This window comes from Rana temporaria, chromosome 5, assembly GCF_905171775.1.
Source record: "Rana temporaria chromosome 5, aRanTem1.1, whole genome shotgun sequence".
Taxonomy (NCBI): Eukaryota; Metazoa; Chordata; class Amphibia; order Anura; family Ranidae; genus Rana; species Rana temporaria.
Window position 1 is genome coordinate 294372196 of NC_053493.1, and position 12698 is coordinate 294384893.

General features: G+C 45.3%; 21 non-coding genes across 21 annotated transcripts; all 21 read right to left on the reverse strand.

The window, feature by feature from the left end:
- Positions 1–85: 85 nt before the first annotated feature.
- On the reverse strand, positions 86–200 carry LOC120941898. Its single transcript, XR_005749707.1, has one exon. It is a non-coding gene; the product is annotated as a U5 spliceosomal RNA (small nuclear RNA).
- Positions 201–644: 444 nt separating this feature from the next.
- Positions 645–759, reverse strand: LOC120941918. The gene has a single exon (XR_005749726.1). It is a non-coding gene; the product is annotated as a U5 spliceosomal RNA (small nuclear RNA).
- Positions 760–1219: 460 nt separating this feature from the next.
- Positions 1220–1335, reverse strand: LOC120941887. The gene has a single exon (XR_005749696.1). It is a non-coding gene; the product is annotated as a U5 spliceosomal RNA (small nuclear RNA).
- A 721-nt stretch (positions 1336–2056) lies between these two features.
- LOC120942010 lies at positions 2057–2171 on the reverse strand. The gene has a single exon (XR_005749814.1). It is a non-coding gene; the product is annotated as a U5 spliceosomal RNA (small nuclear RNA).
- A 426-nt stretch (positions 2172–2597) lies between these two features.
- LOC120941891 lies at positions 2598–2712 on the reverse strand. The gene has a single exon (XR_005749700.1). It is a non-coding gene; the product is annotated as a U5 spliceosomal RNA (small nuclear RNA).
- A 447-nt stretch (positions 2713–3159) lies between these two features.
- LOC120941840 lies at positions 3160–3274 on the reverse strand. The gene has a single exon (XR_005749650.1). It is a non-coding gene; the product is annotated as a U5 spliceosomal RNA (small nuclear RNA).
- Positions 3275–3565: 291 nt separating this feature from the next.
- LOC120941861 lies at positions 3566–3680 on the reverse strand. The gene has a single exon (XR_005749670.1). It is a non-coding gene; the product is annotated as a U5 spliceosomal RNA (small nuclear RNA).
- Positions 3681–4108: 428 nt separating this feature from the next.
- Positions 4109–4223, reverse strand: LOC120941899. Its single transcript, XR_005749708.1, has one exon. It is a non-coding gene; the product is annotated as a U5 spliceosomal RNA (small nuclear RNA).
- Positions 4224–4533: 310 nt separating this feature from the next.
- On the reverse strand, positions 4534–4648 carry LOC120941961. Its single transcript, XR_005749768.1, has one exon. It is a non-coding gene; the product is annotated as a U5 spliceosomal RNA (small nuclear RNA).
- A 583-nt stretch (positions 4649–5231) lies between these two features.
- LOC120942068 lies at positions 5232–5345 on the reverse strand. The gene has a single exon (XR_005749869.1). It is a non-coding gene; the product is annotated as a U5 spliceosomal RNA (small nuclear RNA).
- A 427-nt stretch (positions 5346–5772) lies between these two features.
- LOC120942044 lies at positions 5773–5887 on the reverse strand. Its single transcript, XR_005749846.1, has one exon. It is a non-coding gene; the product is annotated as a U5 spliceosomal RNA (small nuclear RNA).
- A 287-nt stretch (positions 5888–6174) lies between these two features.
- On the reverse strand, positions 6175–6289 carry LOC120942060. The gene has a single exon (XR_005749861.1). It is a non-coding gene; the product is annotated as a U5 spliceosomal RNA (small nuclear RNA).
- Positions 6290–7131: 842 nt separating this feature from the next.
- Positions 7132–7246, reverse strand: LOC120942042. Its single transcript, XR_005749844.1, has one exon. It is a non-coding gene; the product is annotated as a U5 spliceosomal RNA (small nuclear RNA).
- Positions 7247–7536: 290 nt separating this feature from the next.
- Positions 7537–7651, reverse strand: LOC120941875. Its single transcript, XR_005749684.1, has one exon. It is a non-coding gene; the product is annotated as a U5 spliceosomal RNA (small nuclear RNA).
- Positions 7652–8185: 534 nt separating this feature from the next.
- Positions 8186–8300, reverse strand: LOC120942066. Its single transcript, XR_005749867.1, has one exon. It is a non-coding gene; the product is annotated as a U5 spliceosomal RNA (small nuclear RNA).
- A 979-nt stretch (positions 8301–9279) lies between these two features.
- On the reverse strand, positions 9280–9394 carry LOC120941826. Its single transcript, XR_005749636.1, has one exon. It is a non-coding gene; the product is annotated as a U5 spliceosomal RNA (small nuclear RNA).
- Positions 9395–9977: 583 nt separating this feature from the next.
- On the reverse strand, positions 9978–10092 carry LOC120941841. Its single transcript, XR_005749651.1, has one exon. It is a non-coding gene; the product is annotated as a U5 spliceosomal RNA (small nuclear RNA).
- Positions 10093–10383: 291 nt separating this feature from the next.
- On the reverse strand, positions 10384–10498 carry LOC120941884. The gene has a single exon (XR_005749693.1). It is a non-coding gene; the product is annotated as a U5 spliceosomal RNA (small nuclear RNA).
- A 460-nt stretch (positions 10499–10958) lies between these two features.
- On the reverse strand, positions 10959–11073 carry LOC120941879. Its single transcript, XR_005749688.1, has one exon. It is a non-coding gene; the product is annotated as a U5 spliceosomal RNA (small nuclear RNA).
- Positions 11074–11501: 428 nt separating this feature from the next.
- LOC120941862 lies at positions 11502–11616 on the reverse strand. The gene has a single exon (XR_005749671.1). It is a non-coding gene; the product is annotated as a U5 spliceosomal RNA (small nuclear RNA).
- A 721-nt stretch (positions 11617–12337) lies between these two features.
- Positions 12338–12452, reverse strand: LOC120941962. The gene has a single exon (XR_005749769.1). It is a non-coding gene; the product is annotated as a U5 spliceosomal RNA (small nuclear RNA).
- Positions 12453–12698: the final 246 nt, after the last annotated feature.

Below are 12698 nucleotides of genomic sequence, written 5' to 3' on the forward strand. Positions count from 1 at the left end.
GTTTACCACCACCAACACCAACAACATTAAAGCCGTCTGCTTGCCTTTCCAAATCAAAGTATCTCAAGCTATTTTTCAACAAGGGGGCCCGGCATTAGCCAGGCATCAAAAAATTCACCAAAACTCATGGTTGTTCCACTCCACAGAAATCTTTAATAAAATGCAAAAGATTTAGTAATTCTAAAGAGAAACCAGAGTATAACCCGGCAATACACAGATGCTGTTCAACTCATGGTGACTCCAAGACACCCTAATTTGCATGTCTGTGCTGCTGCATGGGGGTGGGAATCAGCGGGCACACGTAACAATCGGCTTCATCAGAAAAATATAAGACGCACGGCCTAGCAGAACACAGAAGCTGTTCAACTTATGGTGACTCCAAGACACCCTAATTTGCATGTCTGTGCAGCTGCATGGGGGCAGGAATCAGCATGGGGCGGGAATCAGCAGGGACGCGTAACAATCAGCTTCATCAGAACAATATAAGACGCACGGCCATGGAATTGGGGGCTAATATATGCATAGGTGGATCAAGACTATCAAATAGTTTTCAAGGCCACGTTTACCACCACCAAGAACAACAACATTAAAGCCGTCTGCTTGCCTTTCCAAATCAAAGTATCTCAAGCTATTTTCACCAAGGAGGCCCGGCATTAGCCAGGCATCAATAAATTCACCAAAACTCATGGTTGTTCCCCTCCACAGAAATCTTTAATAAAATGCAAAAGATTTAGTAATTCTAAAGAGAAACCAGAGTATAACCCGGCAAAACACAGATGCTGTTCAACTCATGGTGACTCCAAGACACCCTAATTTGCATGTCTGTGCAGCTGCATGGGGGCAGGAATCAGCAGGCACACGTAACAATCGGCTTCATCAGAACAATATAAGACGCACGGCCCAGCAGAACACAGAAGCTGTTCAACTCATGGTGACTCCAAGACACCCTAATTTGCATGTCTGTGCAGCTGCATGGGGGCGGGAATCAGCAGGGCGGGAATCAGCATGGGGCGGGAATCAACAGGGACGCGTAACAATCAGCTTCATCAGAACAATATAAGACGCACGGCCATGGAATTGGGGGCTAATATATGCATAGGTGGATCAAGACTATCAAATCGTTTTCAAGGCCACGTTTACCACCGACAAAAACAACAACATTAAAGCCGTCTGCTTGCCTTTCCAAATCAAAGTATCTCAAGCTATTTTTCACCAAGGAGGCCCGGCATTAGCCAGGCATCAAAAAAATTCACAAAAACTCATGCTTGTTCCACTCCACAGAAATCTTTAATAAAATGCAAAAGATTTAGTTATTCTAAAGAGAAACCAGAGTATAACCCGGCAATACACAGATGCTGTTCAACTCATGGTGACTCCAAGACACCCTAATTTGCAAATCTGTGCAGCTGCATGGGGGCAGGAATCAGCAGGCACATGTAACAATCGGCTTCATCAGAACAATATAAGACGCATGGCCCAGCAGAACACAGAAGCTGTTCAACTCATGGTGACTCCAAGACACCCTAATTTGCATGTCTGTGCAGCTGCATGGGGGCGGGTATCAGCATGGGGCGGGAATCAGCAGGGACGCGTAACAATCAGCTTCATCAGAACAATATAAGACGCCACGGCCCAGGAGAACACAGAAGCTGTTCAACTTATGGTGACTCCAAGACACCCTAATTTGTATGTCTGTGCAGCTGCATGGTGCGGGAATCAGCAGGGACGCGTAACTATCGGCTTCATCAGAACAATATAAGACGCACGGCCCAGCAGAACACAGAAGCTGTTCAACATATGGTGACTCCAAGACACCCTAATTTGCATGTCTGTGCAGCTGCATGGGGGCGGGAATCAGCAGGGATGCGTAACAATCAGCTTCATCAGAACAATATAAGACGCACGGCCATGGAATTGGGGGCTAATATATGCATAGGTGGATCAAGACTATCAAATCGTTTTCAAGGCCACGTTTACCACCGACAAAAACAACAACATTAAAGCCGTCTGCTTGCCTTTCCAAATCAAAGTATCTCAAGCTATTTTTCACCAAGGAGGACCGGCATTAGCCAGGCATCAAAAAATTCACCAAAACTCATGGTTGTTCCACTCCACAGAAATCTTTAATAAAATGCAAAAGATTTAGTTATTCCAAAGAGAAACCAGAGTATAACCCGGCAATACACAGATGCTGTTCAACTCATGGTGACTCCAAGACACCCTAATTTGCATGTCTGTGCAGCTGCATGGGGGCAGGAATCAGCAGGCACACGTAACAATCGGCTTCATCAGAACAATATAAGACGCACGGCCCAGCAGAACACAGAAGCTGTTCAACTTATGGTGACTCCAAGACACCCTAATTTGCATGTCTGTGCAGCTGCATGGGGCGGGAATCAGCAGGGACGCGTAACAATCAGCTTCATCAGAACAATATAAGACGCACGGCCATGGAATTGGGGGGCTAATATATGCATAGGTGGATCAAGACTATCAAATAGTTTCAAGACCACGTTTACCACCACCAACAACAACAACATTAAAGCCGTCTGCTTGCCTTTCCAAATCAAAGTATCTCAAGCTATTTTTCACCAAGGAGGCCGGCATTAGCCAGGCATCAAAAAATTCACCAAAACTCATGGTTGTTCCCCTCCACAGAAATCTTTAATAAAATGCAAAAGATTTAGTAATTCTAAAGAGAAACCAGAGTATAACCCGGCAAAACACAGATGCTGTTCAACTCATGGTGACTCCAAGACACCCTAATTTGCATGTCTGTGCAGCTGCATGGGGGCAGGAATCAGCAGGCACATGTAACAATCGGCTTCATCAGAACAGTATAAGACGCACGGCCCAGCAGAACACAGAAGCTGTTCAACTCATGGTGACTCCAAGACACCCTAATTTGCATGTCTGTGCAGCTGCATGGGGGCGGGAATCAGCATGGGGCGGAATCAGCAGGGACGCGTAACAATCAGCTTCATCAGAACAATATAAGACGCACGGCCATGGAATTGGGGGCTAATATATGCATAGGTGGATCAAGACTATCAAATAGTTCTCAAGGCCACGTTTACCACCACCACCAACAACAACAACATTAAAGCCGTCTGCTTGCATTTCCAAATCAAAGCATCTCAAGCTATTTTTCACCAAGGAGGCCCGGCATTAGCCAGGCATCAAAAAATTCACCAAAACTCATGGTTGTTCCCCTCCACAGAAATCTTTAATAAAATGCAAAAGATTTAATAATTCTAAAGAGAAACCAGAGTATAACCCGGCAAAACACAGATGCTGTTCAACTCATGGTGACTCCAAGACACCCTAATTTGCATGTCTGTGCAGCTGCATGGGGGGCAGAAATCAGCAGGCACACGTAACAATCTGCTTCATCAGAACAATATAAGACGCACGGCCATGGAATTGGGGGCTAATATATGCATAGGTGGATCAAGACTATCAAATAGTTTTCAAGGCCACGTTTACCACCACCAACAACAACAACATTAAAGCCGTCTACTTGCCTTTCCAAATCAAAGTATCTCAAGCTATTTTTCACCAAGGAGGCCCGGCATTAGCCAGGCATCAAAAAATTCACCAAAACTCATGGTTGTTCCCCTCCACAGAAATCTTTAATAAAATGCAAAAGATTTAGTAATTCTAAAGAGAAACCAGAGTATAACCCGGCAAAACACAGATGCTGTTCAACTCATGGTGACTCCAAGACACCCTAATTTGCATGTCTGTGCAGCTGCATGGGGGCGGGAATCGCCAGGCACACGTAACAATCGGCTTCATCAGAACAATATAAGACGCACGGCCCAGCAGAACACAGAAGCTGTTCAACTTATGGTGACTCCAAGACACCCTAATTTGCATGTCTGTGCAGCTGCATGGGGGCGGGAATCAGCAGGGACGCGTAACAATCAGCTTCATCAGAACAATATAAGACGCACGGCCATGGAATTGGTGGCTAATATATGCATAGGTGGATCAAGACTATCAAATAGTTTTCAAGGCCACGTTTACCACCACCAACAACAATAACATTAAAGCCGTCTGCTTGCCTTTCCAAATCAAAGTATCTCAAGCTATTTTTCACCAAGGAGGCCCGGCATTAGCCAGGCATCAAAAAATTCACCAAAACTCATGGTTGTTCCACTCCACAGAAATCTTTAATAAAATGCAAAAGATTTAGTAATTCTAAAGAGAAACCAGAGTATAACCCGGCAAAACACAGAAGCTGTTCAACTCATGGTGACTCCAAGACACCCTAATTTGCATGTCTGTGCAGCTGCATGGGGGCGGGAATCAGCATGGGGCGGGAATCAGCAGGGACGCGTAACAATCAGCTTCATCAGAACAATATAAGACGCACGGCCATGGAATTGGGGGCTAATATATGCATAGGTGGATCAAGACTATCAAATAGTTTTCAAGGCCACGTTTACCACCACCACCAACAACAACAACATTAAAGCCGTCTGCTTGTCTTTCCAAATCAAAGTATCTCAAGCTATTTTTCACCAAGGAGGCCCGGCATTAGCCAGGCATCAAAAAATTCACCAAAACTTATGGTTGTTCCCCTCCACAGAAATCTTTAATAAAATGCAAAAGATTTAGTAATTCTAAAGAGAAACCAGAGTATAACCCGGCAAAACACAGATGCTGTTCAACTCATGGTGACTCCAAGACACCCTAATTTGCATGTCTGTGCAGCTGCATGGGGGCAGGAATCAGCAGGCACACGTAACAATCGGTTTTATCAGATCAATATAAGACGCACGGCCCAGCAGAACACAGAAGCTGTTCAACTCATGGTGACTCCAAGACACCCTAATTTGCATGTCTGTGCAGCTGCATGGGGGCGGGAATCAGCAGGCACACGTAACAATCGGCTTTATCAGATTAATATAAGACGCACGGGCCAGCAGAACACAGAAGCTGTTCAACTCATGGTGACTCCAAGACACCCTAATTTGCATGTCTGTGCTGCTGCATGGGGCGGGAATCAGCATGGGGCGGGAATCAGCAGGGACGCATAACAATCAGCTTCATCAGAACAATATAAGACGCACAGCCATGGAATTGGGGGCTAATATATGCATAGGTGGATCAAGACTATCAAATAGTTTTCAAGGCCACGTTTACCACCACCAACAACAACAACATTAAAGCCGTCTGCTTGCCTTTCCAAATCAAAGTATCTCAAGATATTTTTCACCAAGGAGGCCCGGCATATGCCAGGCATCAAAATGTTCACCAAAACTCATGGTCGTTCACCTCCACAGAAATCTTTCATAAAATGCAAAAGATTTAGTAATTCTAAAGAGAAACCAGAGTATAACCCGGCAAAACACAGATGCTGTTCAACTCATGGTGACTCCAAGACACCCTAATTTGCATGTCTGTGCAGCTGCATGGGGGCGGGAATCAGCAGGCACACGTAACAATCGGCTTCATCAGAACAATATAAGATGAACGGCCCAGCAGAACACAGAAGCTGTTCAACTTATGGTGACTCCAAGACACCCTAATTTGCATGTCTGTGCTGCTGCATGGGGCGGGAATCAGCAGGGACGCGTAACAATCAGCTTTATCAGAACAATATAAGACGCACAGTCATGGAATTGGGGGCTAATATATGCATAGGTGGATCAAGACTATCAAATAGTTTTCAAGGCCACGTTTACCACCACCAACAACAACAACATTAAAGCCGTCTGCTTGCCTTTCCAAACCAAAGTATCTCAAGCTATTTTTCACCAAGGAGGCCCGGCATTAGCCAGGCATCAAAAAATTGACCAAAACTCATGGTTGTTCCCCTCCACAGAAACCATTAATAAAATGCAAAAGATTTAGCAATTCTAAAGAGAAACCAGAGTATAACCCAGCAAAACAGAGATGCTTTTCAACTCATGGTGACTCCAAGACACCCTAATTTGCATGTCTGTGCAGCTGCATGGGGGCGGGAATCAGCAGGGACTCGTAACAATCAGCTTCATCAGAACAATATAAGACGCACGGCCATGGAATTGGGGGCTAATATATGCATAGGTGGATCAAGACTATCAAATAGTTTTCAAGGCCACGTTTACCAACAACAACAACAACATTAAAGCCGTCTGTTTGCCTTTCCAAATCAAAGGATCTCAAGCTATTTTTCACCAAGGAGGACCGGCATTAGCCAGGCATCAAAAAATTCACCAAAACTCATGGCCATTCACCTCCACAGAAATCTTTAATAAAATGCAAAAGATTTAGTAATTCTAAAGAGAAACCAGAGTATAACCCGGCAGAACAGAGATGCTGTTCAACTCATGGTGACTCCAAGGCACCCTAATTTGCATGTCTGTGCAGCTGCATGGGGGCGAAAATCAGCAGGGACACGTAACAATCGGCTTCATCAGAACAATATAAGACGCACGGCCCAGCAGAACACAGATGCTGTTCAACTCATGGTGACTCCAAGACACCCTAATTTGCATGTCTGTGCAGCTGCATGGGGGGCGGGAATCAGCAGGCACGCGTAACAATCAGCTTCATCATAACAATATAAGACGCACAGCCCGGCAGAACACAGACGCTGTTCAACTTATGGTGACTCCAAGACACCCTAATTTGCATGTGCAGCTGCATAAGGGCGGGAATCAGCAGGCACACGTAACAATCGGCTTTATCAGATCAATATAGGACGCATGGCCCAGCAGAACACAGAAGCTGTTCAACTCATGGTGACTCCAAGACACCCTAATTTGCATGTCTGTGCAGCTGCATGGGGGTGGGAATCAGCAGGCACACGTAACAATCGGCTTTATCAGATCAATATAAGACGCAAGGCCCAGCAGAACACAGAAGCTTTTCAACTTATGGTGACTCCACAACACCCTAATTTGCATGTCTGTGCAGCTGCATGGGGGCGGGAATCAGCAGGGACGCGTAACAATCAGCTTCATCAGAACAATATAAGACGCACGGCCATGGAATTGGGGGCTAATATATGCATAGGTGGATCAAGACTATAAAATAGTTTTCAAGGCCACGTTTACCACCACCAACAACAACAACAACATTAATGCCGTCTGTTTGCCTTTCCAAATCAAAGGATCTCAAGCTATTTTTCACCAAGGAGGCCCGGCATTAGCCAGGCATCAAAAAATTCACCAAAACTCATGGTCGGTCACCTCCACAGAAATCTTTAATAAAATGCAAAAGATTTAGTAAATCTAAAGAGAAACCAGAGTATAACCCGGAAAAACACAGATGCTGTTCAACTCATGGTGACTCCAAGACACCCTAATTTGCATGTCTGTGCAGCTGCATGGGGGCGGGAATCAGTAGGCACACGTAACAATTGGCTTCATCAGAACAATATAAGACGCACGGCCATGGAATTGGGGGCTAATATATGCATAGGTGGATCAAGACTATCAAATAGTTTTCAAGGCCACGTTTACCACCACCAACAACAACAACATTAAAGCCGTCTGCTTGCCTTTCCAAATCAAAGTATCTCAAGATATTTTTCACCAAGGAGGCCCGGCATTAGCCAGGCATCAAAAAATTCACCAAAACTCATGGTTGTTACCCTCCACAGAAATCTTTAATAAAATGCAAAAGATTTAGTAATTCTAAAGAGAAACCAGAGTATAACCCGGCAAAACACAGATGCTGTTCAACTCATGGTGACTCCAAGACACCCTAATTTGCATGTCTGTGCAGCTGCATGGGGGTGGAAATCAGCAGGCACACGTAACAATCGGCTTTGTTAGAACAATATAAGAAGCACGGCCCAGCAGAACACAGAAGCTGTTCAACTCATGGTGACTCCAAGACAGCCTAATTTGCATTTCTGTGCAGCTGCATTGGGGCGGGAATTAGCAGGCACACGTAACAATCAGCTTCATCAGAACAATATAAGACGCACGGCCCGGCAGAACATAGATGCTGTTCAACTGTGCAGCTGCATATGTGCGGAAATCAGCAGGCATGCATAACAATCGGCTTCTTCAGAACAATATAAGACGCACGGCCATGGAATTGGGGGCAAATACACGCATAGGTGGATCAATACTATCAAATAGTTTTCAAGGCCACGTTTACCACCACCACCAACAACAACAACATTAAAGCCGTCTGCTTGCCTTTCCAAATCAAAGTATCTCAAGCTATTTTTCATCAAGGAGGCCCGGCGTTAGGCAGGCATAAAAAAATTCACCAAAACTCATGGTAGTTCCCCGCCACAAAAATCTTTAATAAAATGCAAAACATTTAATCATTCTAAAGAGAAACCAGAGTATAACCCGGCAAAACACAGATGCTGTTCAACTTATGGTGACTCCAAGACAGCCTAATTTGCATTTCTGTGCAGCTGCATGGGGGCGGGAATCAGCAGGCACACATAACAATCAGCTTCATCAGAACAATATAAGACGCACGGCCCGGCAGAACATAGATGCTGTTCAACTCATGGTGACTCCAAGACACCCTAATTTGCATGTCTGTGCAGCTGCATGGGGGCGGGAATCAGCAGGCACACGTAACAATCAGCTTCATCAGAACAATATAAGACGCACGGCCCGGCAGAACACAGATGCTGTTCAACTCATGGTGACTCCAAGACACCCTAATTTGCATGTCTGTGCAGTTGCATGGGGGCGGGAATCAACAGGCACACGTAACAATCGGCTTTATCGGAACAATATAAGACGCACGGCCCGACAGAACACAGATGCTGTTCAACTCATGGTGACTCCAAGACACCCTAATATGCATGTCTGTGCAGCTGCATGGGGGCGGGAATCAGAATGCATGCGTAACAATCGGCTTCATCAGAACAATATAAGACGCACGGCCCGGCAGAACACAGAAGCTGTTCAACTCATGGTGACTCCAAGACACCCTAATTTGCATGTCTGATCAGCTGATTGGGGCAGGAATCAGCAGGCACACGTAAGAATCGGCTTCATCAGAACAATATAAGACGCACGGCCCGGCAAAACACAGATGCTGTTCAACTCATGGTGACTCCAAGACACCCTAATTTGCATGTCTGTGCAGCTGCATGGGGGCGGGAATCAGCAGGGACGCGTAACAATCAGCTTCATCAGAACAATATAAGACGCACGGCCATGGAATTGGGGGCTAATATATGCATAGGTGGATCAAGACTATCAAATCGTTTTCAAGGCCACGTTTACCACTGACAAAAACAACAACATTAAAGCCGTCTGCTTGCCTTTCCAAATCAAAGTATCTCAAGCTATTTTTCACCAAGGAGGCCCGGCATTAGCCAGGCATCAAAAAATTCACAAAAACTCATGGTTGTTCCACTCCACAGAAATCTTTAATAAAATGCAAAAGATTTAGTTATTCTAAAGAGAAACCAGAGTATAACCCGGCAATACACAGATGCTGTTCAACTCATGGTGACTCCAAGACACCCTAATTTGCATGTCTGTGCAGCTGCATGGGGGAGGGAATCAGCAGGCACACGTAACAATCGGCTTCATCAGAACAATATAAGACGCACGGCCCAGCAGAACACAGATGCTGTTCAACTTATGGTGACTCCAAGACACCCTAATTTGCATGTCTGTGCAGCTGCATGGGGGCGGGAATCAGCAGGCACACGTAATAATCGGCTTCATCAGAACAATATAAGACGCACGGCCCAGCAGAACACAGAAGCTGTTCAACTTATGGTGACTCCAAGACACCCTAATTTGCATGTCTGTGCAGCTGCATGGGGGCGGGAATCAGCATGGGGCGGGAATCAGCAGGGACGTGTAACAATCAGCTTCATCAAAACAATATAAGACGCACGGCCATGGAATTGGGGGGTAATATATGCATAGGTGGATCAAGACTATCAAATAGTTCTCAAGGCCATGTTTACCACCACCAACAACAACAACATTAAAGCCGTCTGCTTGCCTTTCCAAATCAAAGCATCTCAAGCTATTTTTCACCAAGGAGGCCCGGCATTAGCCAGGCATCAAAAAATTCACCAAAACTCATGGTTGTTCCCCTCCACAGAAATCTTTAATAAAATGCAAAAGATTTAATAATTCTAAAGAGAAACCAGAGTATAACCCGGCAAAACACAGATGCTGTTCAACTCATGGTGACTCCAAGACACCCTAATTTGCATGTCTGTGCAGCTGCATGGGGGGCAGAAATCAGCAGGCACACGTAACAATCTGCTTCATCAGAACAATATAAGACGCACGGCCATGGAATTGGGGGCTAATATATGCATAGGTGGATCAAGACTATCAAATAGTTTTCAAGGCCACGTTTACCACCACCAACAACAACAACATTAAAGCCATCTGCTTGCCTTTCCAAATCAAAGTATCTCAAGCTATTTTTCACCAAGGAGGCCCGGCATTAGCCAGGCATCAAAAAATTCACCAAAACTCATGGTTGTTCCACTCCACAGAAATCTTTAATAAAATGCAAAAGATTTAGTTATTCTAAAGAGAAACCAGAGTATAACCCGGCAATACACAGATGCTGTTCAACTCATGGTGACTCCAAGACACCCTAATTTGCATGTCTGTGCAGCTGCATGGGGGCAGGAATCAGCAGGCACACGTAACAATCGGCTTCATCAGAACAATATAAGACGCACGGCCCAGCAGAACACAGAAGCTGTTCAACTCATGGTGACTCCAAGACACCCTAATTTGCATGTCTGTGCAGCTGCATGGGGGCGGGAATCAGCAGGGCGGGAATCAGCATGGGGCGGGAATCAACAGGGACACGTAACAATCATCTTCATCAGAACAATATAAGACGCACGGCCATGGAATTGGGGGCTAATATATGCATAGGTGGATCAAGACTATCAAATCGTTTTCAAGGCCACGTTTACCACCGACAAAAACAACAACATTAAAGCCGTCTGCTTGCCTTTCCAAATCAAAGTATCTCAAGCTATTTTTCACCAAGGAGGCCCAGCATTAGCCAGGCATCAAAAAATTCACAAAAACTCATGGTTGTTCCACTCCACAGAAATCTTTAATAAAATGCAAAAGATTTAGTTATTCTAAAGAGAAACCAGAGTATAACCCGGCAATACACAGATGCTGTTCAACTCATGGTGACTCCAAGACACCCTAATTTGCATGTCTGTGCAGCTGCATGGGGGCGGGAATCAGCAGGCACACGTAACAATCGGCTTCATCAGAACAATATAAGACGCACGGCCCAGCAGAACACAGAAGCTGTTCAACTTATGGTGACTCCAAGACACCCTAATTTGCATGTCTGTGCAGCTGCATGGGGCGGGAATCAGCAGGGACGCATAACAATCAGCTTCATCAGAACAATATAAGATGCACGGCCATGGAATTGGGGGGCTAATATATGCATAGGTGGATCAAGACTATCAAATAGTTTAAGGCCACGTTTACCACCACCAACAACAACAACAACATTAAAGCCGTCTGCTTGCCTTTCCAAATCAAAGTATCTCAAGCTATTTTCACCAAGGAGGCCCGGCATTAGCCAGGCATCAAAAAATTCACCAAAACTCATGGTTGTTCCCCTCCACAGAAATCTTTAATAAAATGCAAAAGATTTAGTAATTCTAAAGAGAAACCAGAGTATAACCCGGCAAAACACAGATGCTGTTCAACTCATGGTGACTCCAAGACACCCTAATTTGCATGTCTGTGCAGCTGCATGGGGGCAGGAATCAGCAGGCACATGTAACAATCGGCTTCATCAGAACAATATAAGACGCACGGCCCAGCAGAACACAGAAGCTGTTCAACTCATGGTGACTCCAAGACACCCTAATTTGCATGTCTGTGCAGCTGCATGGGGGCGGGAATCAGCAGGGGGCGGGTATCAGCAGGGACGCGTAACAATCAGCTTCATCAGACCAATATAAGACGCCACGGCCCAGGAGAACACAGAAGCTGTTCAACTTATGGTGACTCCAAGACACCCTAATTTGTATGTCTGTGCAGCTGCATGGTGCGGGAATCAGCAGGGACGCGTAACTATCGGCTTCATCAGAACAATATAAGACGCACGGCCCAGCAGAACACAGAAGCTGTTCAACATATGGTGACTCCAAGACACCCTAATTTGCATGTCTGTGCAGCTGCATGGGGGCGGGAATCAGCAGGGACGCGTAACAATCAACTTCATCAGAACAATATAAGACGCACGGCAATGGAATTGGGGGCTAATATATGCATAGGTGGATCAAGACTATCAAATCGTTTTCAAGGCCACGTTTACCACCGACAAAAACAACAACATTAAAGCCGTCTGCTTGCCTTTCCAAATCAAAGTATCTCAAGCTATTTTTCACCAAGGAGGCCCGGCATTAGCCAGGCATCAAAAAATTCACCAAAACTTATGGTTGTTCCCCTCCACAGAAATCTTTAATAAAATGCAAAAGATTTAGTAATTCTAAAGAGAAACCAGAGTATAACCCGGCAAAACACAGATGCTGTTCAACTCATGGTGACTCCAAGACACCCTAATTTGCATGTCTGTGCAGCTGCATGGGGGCAGGAATCAGCAGGCACACGTAAGAATCGGCTTCATCAGAACAATATAAGACGCACGGCCCAGCAGAACACAGAAGCTGTTCAACTTATGGTGACTCCAAGACACCCTAATTTGCATGTCTGTGCAGCTGCATGGGGCGGGAATCAGCAGGGACGCGTAACTAT